Source organism: Nicotiana tabacum, chromosome 7 (genome assembly GCF_000715075.1).
Source record: "Nicotiana tabacum cultivar K326 chromosome 7, ASM71507v2, whole genome shotgun sequence".
Classification (NCBI taxonomy): Eukaryota; Viridiplantae; Streptophyta; class Magnoliopsida; order Solanales; family Solanaceae; genus Nicotiana; species Nicotiana tabacum.
In genome coordinates, this window is record NC_134086.1 from 171,655,839 (window position 1) to 171,663,925 (window position 8,087).

At 36.2% G+C, this 8,087-nt stretch overlaps 1 long non-coding RNA gene across 1 annotated transcript; it reads left to right on the forward strand.

Annotated features, from left to right (window-relative positions):
• The first annotated feature begins 449 nt into the window (after positions 1–449).
• LOC107826582 (uncharacterized) lies at positions 450–4,159 on the forward strand. The gene is made up of 2 exons (XR_001657306.2): positions 450–612; positions 3,932–4,159. It is a non-coding gene; the product is annotated as an uncharacterized LOC107826582 (long non-coding RNA).
• Positions 4,160–8,087: the final 3,928 nt, after the last annotated feature.

Consider the following 8,087-nt stretch of genomic DNA (forward strand, 5'->3'; position numbering starts at 1 on the left):
GATTACATACTAGAATGAACCTTGTCTTTCAATGACGAGGATGCATAAGGGATCGTACACCCCCACAGCGACGCACTTACCACTATAAATTTGGGCTATGGCAATGCTTTTTATTTCAACGGATCAGTAACCGTTGCTATAGATGGTGTATTGCAACGGTTTTAACTGTTACAAATATTATTGGAACTATCGGGACACTTTAGCAACCAAACTGTTGAAATAGTCTAAAAACTGTTCCGATAGAGGTATATATGTCAACAATTTGTATAACTGTGGCAATAAATATATCTATGGTAACGGCACGTTGGAGAAATTTTTTAACTCCCTCCTTATTTTTCACCCAAATTTTCTATACCCTCTCAAATTAAAGGGGCCCATAATCTGATTTTTAATTTTTATTTTTTTAGTTTTTATATCTAATAAAATACTAAATATGTAAACCCCTAATTTGAGTACAAGCCACACTCACAAAATTAAAATCGGCGTCCTTAAACATTCTCCTACAGGCTCCAACGCCTCTGTTCTTCCGGAAATGAGATGATCGACCAGTCATCCATCATCGGGCTGCGGCGGCGTGCTAATCCTTTAGGGTTTCTCCAAATCTAAAAATCGGTAAATATACTCTTATTGCAAAAGTTTCTTAACTCTTGTGGGTGTTGATTTTGGACCTCATTCATGAATTAATCAATTGAGTATATGAATCTTGAAAGTGGGTCTCAATTTGAGTATATGCTCATGGTCGAAGGCTTAATTTTTAGCAGCCTTTTTAATTTGTTTCTTGTAAGTTTATCCACGTGGGTTTTTGTTTCTGTATTTGTTTGATGGTTAATTTGTATTTGCTTTTTATTCGTTGTTGGATGGTGGGAGTGAAAAAGGTTGACTTTTTCCATATGGGGTTGTTTTTTATTTTTTTGTTTAAATTTTTATATTTCTCGTAAGCTTCCTTCATGCGGGATTTTGGGTTTGTATTTGTTTGATTATTAATTTTGTGTGTGTGTTTTGAAGTTAATTAAAAATTGGTACTTTGAATTTCTGAATTGTAATTATCTGAAGTACTCATGTGGGTTTGCATTTTAGTATATCTATTTTGTGTTGGTTTCTTTTAAGTCAACGGAAAAAAAAAGTTCTTTTCATCTTGTTGTTTCCTTTCTCATGTAGGTTTGCATTTTAGTATATCTATTGATGGGTGATTCTGATTTCTGAGAATTTGAAATATTGTTTGGGCTTTATACATCCAAGAAATGAACTATTAGCAAATTTATACAATATTCTTGTTTGCCATATCGTAGCTTTTAATAGTTAGAGAACACGGATGAAGAAAGTCAAACTTTTTTCTTCATAATTTTTAGATTCCAATATTTGTTGAATTATCCAGCTTCACATGTGTGTACCTAAGAATTTATAAGGGGAGCATTTTCTTAATTGTTTCTTATTCTTTTTTAGATTTTTATGTGGTCTTGAATTATTATCTAAAAAAGGTGAATCGTATGTATCCTGCCTGTAAGAAAGTTTAAACTAGTTGGGATCCTCTATATGAATCGTCTACATTGGAATCGTTTGTACCCATTTTATTAGTATTAAAATATTTGCTTCTTCAAGGAAAATAGAAATTCTCAATAATTAGTTCTTTGAACATCAAGTCTCTAACCAGAATTAAAGATTCTGGCAATTATCATCCTTGTTTCGATTACTGTGCAATTCTCTAACTGAGTTATGGAAGCTTGAACAATAATGATATACATGAATTCTTTGATTGGGTTTGGGTATAATTTAAATATAATCAATTGAGTATATGAATCTTGAAAGTGGATCCATTTTTAATTTTACACAAAAAGAGATAAGACAATTAAATATGGTATCTTTACTTCCTAATTTCTTATCTTGTATCAAGAACTTTAACAATACGGTATATGGGAAAACTCTAAAAACAGAGCCTCATTCTATCTATGTTTGTCTGATAAATAAGACAAACAATATTGATGTCTGTCACTCGTTTATGAAGGATTGTAGTAAAGTGTAACTGCTTTTAACAGAGAAGCTTCCCTCTTTAGTTGTTGTCCAAATTAGGGAAGAGCTAACTAAAACATACTTGTCCAATTTGTAGATATTTGGATTCTCATGTAGTTGCTCATTTTTTTTGTGTGGAAAAACTAGCTGAAACATACTTGTTCAATTTGTAAATATTTGGTTTCTCATGCAGATGCTCATTTTTTTTTTGTGTGGAAAAACTAGCTGAAACATACAACTTAATCCAAAAATTAGTTGGATAAGTATTGTCATTTTGTGGATTGATTCTCTGTGAACAAGTTTGTAATTTTAATTTTATCTGTTTATACATGTTGACTTTTTATATTTTTTGTATTGTGCAGAGATATATTTTTATCCAATTACGAGTCCCATAACTCAGCTATTTGTTCTGTTGCAATCTTAGCTTTGTTGATTTAACTGAAGCTTCAGCGTTTAAGTTTGAGAATGTACAATTTGTTTCGCTATCTAAAAGTAGTTTGATTTTCATACTTTTGTTTGTGGCTATTTTTGGTTCCCTCTGAGCAATTTTTTGTGTGTATATATAGGTGTATTCTTTATATTTCCTTAATCTCATGAAGTTTAATCTCTATTTTATAAATTAATCTTTAAAAAGTAAAAAATTAGAGCTGGTTGTTCGTATTTTCATTTTAGCTTAATCAGATTCTTCTGTTTTTAGAATAAATAAACTTGGAGTCCTCACCCAATATATATATATATATATATATATATATATATATATATATATATATATATATATATATATATATATATATATATATATATAGTATATATGTTTTGATTATGTCCAGTCGTCTTGAGTCTCTGGCATAGTTGTTTGTGTGTCTTGATATAAGGTATATTGTCTTGTAGCCAAAAGAGTACGGTGTCGTTCTACTGACTAATGCAATGCATTTTTTGTTCTTTGGTTTATTAGATTATTTTTCTTATTATAGTATTTGTTTATGTATTACTGTAGACTATGCGCGTCGACATGAATTATTTGAATTGATAAATTTTAGGTATTCATTCAACATGAGTAGATTAGTTTTGCATTGAGAAAGTGTATTATAGGTCAGAAACAGAAAAATATATTAAAAGCTAGAGTAAAACAAAAATGAAGGTCATTGTTAAGCAAGAATTTCTCTGAGTCATCAAATCAGAATATAGTAGTGCAACACCTTTCTTATTATTCTTTCTAAAAGCAATATGCTATATTTTTTCTTGGTAATAATAATATAGTATCGAGATATAACTTTTCTTAGCTTGAATATTAATTTTGGTGATTTGACTATGTTATATAGGATATTCATGGATTATGGTGATAAAAGTTGGATGAATCTTCTGAGATGGACTGATGAGTATATCCATAGAGTGAATAATTTTCTTAATGTAGGTTTGGTGATGGGGTTTATTCTCTGTCCTAGGATATTTAGGGAAAGCTTATAAAAACATGTAAGACTATATTCGTATATCGTTCCCTAAACATCCTAAGATAGAGATTAAACTTCATTGCTATTCTTGATCCCATAGGTTCCTATCAAATCATCTTGTTGTTGCTAACTTTTTGCATTCTTATCTTGATCTGGTATGCTTGTAACATTCTCTATTTCAATGGATTTTGCTTATTACTCTCTAAACTACTATTGGGAAGGGTCAGTAACATATACTATGTTGTTCTTTTTTAGTAGCTTGCATACACATTTGATGTCTAAATTTGGGTCTACGTAATGTGTTTATCGGTAGAAGAGCTAGGCTCATGACTAACATCTTGTATGTCCAATCTATTCTTTTCTTTTTTGTCCCATATATTTTGTCCAGGCATTCAATATCTTTGGGTGTGCTATGATCATTCTTCAACCAGATTCTCTTGAAGGGTAATGACTTTGTTTATCTTCTTTTGTAGGTGGAGTAAATCAATAAATGGAAGATGAAGGCAGTGAAGATCTGGACCTTGCTTAAAATGAATGTTGAATTGCTATACATGAATATTCTAGGAATCTTTTGTTAACAATATTCTGAAACTTACTATCTTGAAATGTATTAAACTTATGCACTTGGGATAGAACATTTTCTTTATGAATATTATTAGCTTGTCGGAGAATTTATATTATTAATAGTTTCATTTTGTGATTTACTTAAATTTTAGAGTTATCATAATTTATTATATATATAAAAAATTAGTTACAACTGGGGCTATATTTCTGTTTAAAATAAACTGTTACAATAGCCTACCAGAACCGTTGCAATATGACACAAATGGTGTTCCATTAGAGAATGTAAACCGTTGCAATAGGTCCGGTAAACTATTCTAAAATGTCCTATAAATCGTTCCAATATCCATACATAACTGTAACAATAGCTTTCACAAGTGTTGCATCAGATAATATTATAACGGTTATGAACCGTTGCATCAAGAATATAGTAACGATTTTAAACCGTTCTAACTGGAAAGAATAATCGTCCCAACAAAGAAAGGAAAAATCGTTGCGATAGACGTCTTTACAGCAGCGGAGACGCAAACCGTTGCAAAAACCGTGCCTATAGCTCTATTGGCACGCGGGCAGATGGAACGGTCTGTAAACCGTTCCAATATCGCTATGGCAACGGTTTATCTACTATTGGAACGGTTTTCCATGCGTTACTATAGACCAATTTTTCAGTAGTCGTACTAGTAATATCTGTACTTATGAATAAGACTCAAGTTAAATGTGTTTTAATTTATCCAAGTAGCTCGGCCAATGTTATCCGATCGAGGGTTGTAGAACAGCTCAGCCTACAGGATGAGGTTGTGCCCGCGACCCAAGTACTAAACGGCTTCAACAAGGCGTGTGAAACCACCAAATGCGAGATAACTTTGCTGGTAAACGTGGCTGGGAGCATCCAAGAAATGAAGTTCCATGTGATTGAGGGCGATATGAGGTACAATGCCTTATTCGGGAGATCGTGGATCCACAACATGAGGGCAGTACCCTCGACCCTTCATCAAGTTCTAAAGTTTCCGATACCGAAGGGAGTCAAAACAGTCTATGGGAAGCAACAAGCTGCCAAGGAAATGTTTGCCTTTGATGAAGTGATATTCATATCGGTGATCTCATCAACAAAATGGTCAAATTCGAAGGGAAAACAGGAGGTCAAATAGCAATCACAGACACCGGCCTCGACCCAATTAGAAAAGTAGGGGAAACAAGGATGATGACTATGGTGTTCCTCGATTTTTCATAGTCCCCGATGATTCCGACGCCAACAAGTCAACGATCGAAGAGCTGGAACAAATCATATCGACCGAACATCAACTCGAGCGAAAGGTATACTTGGGCACAGGGCTAGCCCCCGAGCTCAGGATAAAACTTATTCAATTCCTTAAAACTAACATGGATTGCTTTGCTTGGTCTCATCTCGTTATGAAAGGAATCCTACTAGAAAGTACCACCCATAAATTAAGCCTGGACCTGAAATTTCGTCCGATGAAGCAAAAAAGAAGGCCCCAGTCCGAGGTCAAACACGCTTTCATCAAAGACGAGGCAATCAAACTTCTCAAAATAGGGTTCATACGGGAAGTAAAATATCCTGAATGGTTGGCGAATGTCGTAGTAGTCCCTAATCTATATGCATCAGGATCCTGATTCATGGATCTCTCGGTTCGAGAAACCAAAATAAGAGGCTCGAACAAAGGGAAACAAACTTAGAATGTGTATAGACTACAAAGACCTGAATAAAGCATTCCCCAAGTATTCTTTTCCTTTTGCCTAATATCGATCGCATGATCGATTCCATGACCTGCCATGAGATCCTCAGTTTTCTCGATGCCTATTCCGGGTACAACCAAATACGGATGAACCCAGAAAACTAGGAAAAGACCTCGTTCATCACCAAATATGGTACCTACTAGTATAATGTAATGCCATTCGGACTAAAAAAATGCTGGTGCAACCTATCAATGCCTAGTTAACCGAATGTTCGAAGAACAAATAGGAAAATCTATGGAAATTTATATTGATGACATGCTAGTTAAGTCCCTGCGAACATAGGACCATTTGAAGTATTTGCAGGAAACTTTCAGTACATTGAAGAAATACAACATGAAGCTCAACCCGGAGAAATGCGCGTTCGGGGTCGGCTCCGGCAAATTTCTCGGCTTCATGGTATCCAATCGAGGAATCGAGATTAATCCTAACAAAATCAAAGTGATCGAGGATATCATGGTAGTAGAAAACGTAAAGGCCATGGAGAGGTTAACAAGGCACATAGCCGCCTTGGGGCAATTCATCTCGAGGTTTTCCGATAAGAGCCATCGATTCTTTTCGTTCCTAAAGAAGAAGAATAACTTCACATGGACTCCGGAATGCCAACAGGCCTTAGATGAGCTTAAACGGTACTTGTTGAGCCCGTCGCTACTTCACATGCCAAGGGCGTACAAATAACTTTCCTTATATCTGGCAGTATCGGAGGTAGCAGTAAGTGAAATCCTAGTCCGAAAAGAACAAGGTACGCAATGACCTATCTATTATGTTAATCGAACCCTAGGTGAAGCCGAAACTAGGTATCATCATCTAGAAAAGTTAACAATCTCTTTGATAAGCGTCTCTAGGAAACTAAAACCATACTTTCAATGTCATCCCATATGAGTTGTAACAACTTATCCTCTTTGAAATATTTTGCATAAACCCAAGCTTTCGGGACGATTGGCCAAATGGGCCGTAGAACTCAGCGGGTAAGATATTGAGTATCGACTCCGAACAAACATCAAGTCTCAACTCTTGGCAGACTTTGTGGCTGACTTCATGTCAGCCCTAGTACCTGAGGTTGAAAAAGAACTATTAGTCAACTCGAGTACATCTTCAGGTATCTGGACCCTCTTTACGGACTGTGCTTCGAACATAAAGGGGTCCGGACTTGGCATCGTGCTAAACCGCCCACAGGTAACGTGGTTAGACTATCTATTAGAACTGTAAAATTGACTAACAACGAGGCCGAATATGAGGCCATGATTGCACGTATCAAACTGGGCAAAGGCTTGGGAGCAGAGGTGATCGAAGCCAAATGCGACTCCCTCGTCATTGTGAATCAGGTTAACGAAACCTTTGAAGTTCGAGAGGAACGAACGCAAAGATACGTGGATAAGCTACAAGTAACTCTACACCGATTCAAGGAATGGAATTTGCCACATGTGCCTCGAGATCAAAACAGGGAAGCTGATGCCCTCGCAAACCTAGGGTCATCGGTCGAAGACAACGAACTCAATTCGGGGGCTGTCGTACAACTCATGAGGTCAGTGTTCGAAGAAGGACACGCTAAGATAAACTCCACAAGCTTGTCCTGGGATTGGAGAAACAAATACATAGAGTACTTGAAGAACGGAAAACTTCCCTCAGATCCAAAGGAATCGAGGGCCCTGCACATAAAGGCAGCTTGATTTAGCCTGTCCAAAGATAGAACCTTACTCTGAAGGATGTTCGAGCGTGTGCTAGCAATAAGTCTGGGACTAGGAGATACCGAGTATGTTTTGAAGGAAGTCCACGAAGGCACATGCGGGAACCATTCAGGCGCCGAATCTCTGGTTCGAAAGGTAATCAGAGCCGGCTATTACTGGAATTGATATGGAAAAATATGCGAAGGAATTTGTACAAAAGTGTGATAAAATGTCAAAGACATACTCCGATGATTCATCAACTCGAGGAGCTGCTACATTCGGTTTTATCCCTATGGCTGTTCATAAAGTGGGGGATGGACATCGTCGACCCTCTTCCGTCGTCACCAGGTAAGGCTCAATTTGTTTTTGACTGACTATTTCTCTAAGTGGGTTGAAGCACATGCTTGCCAGAAGATCAGGGAGAAATAAGTCATCGACTTCATTTAGGACCACATCAAATGTCAATTCGGGATACTACCTGAAATTGCATGTGACAACAAAAAATAGTTTATCGGTAGTAAGGTGACCAAATTTCTCGAAGGTGTCAAGATCAAAAGGATTTTATAAACTCCTTATCACCCTAGTGGGAATGGGTAAGCCGAGTCGACCAACAAAACCACAATACAAAACCTCAAGAAAAGCTTGACCG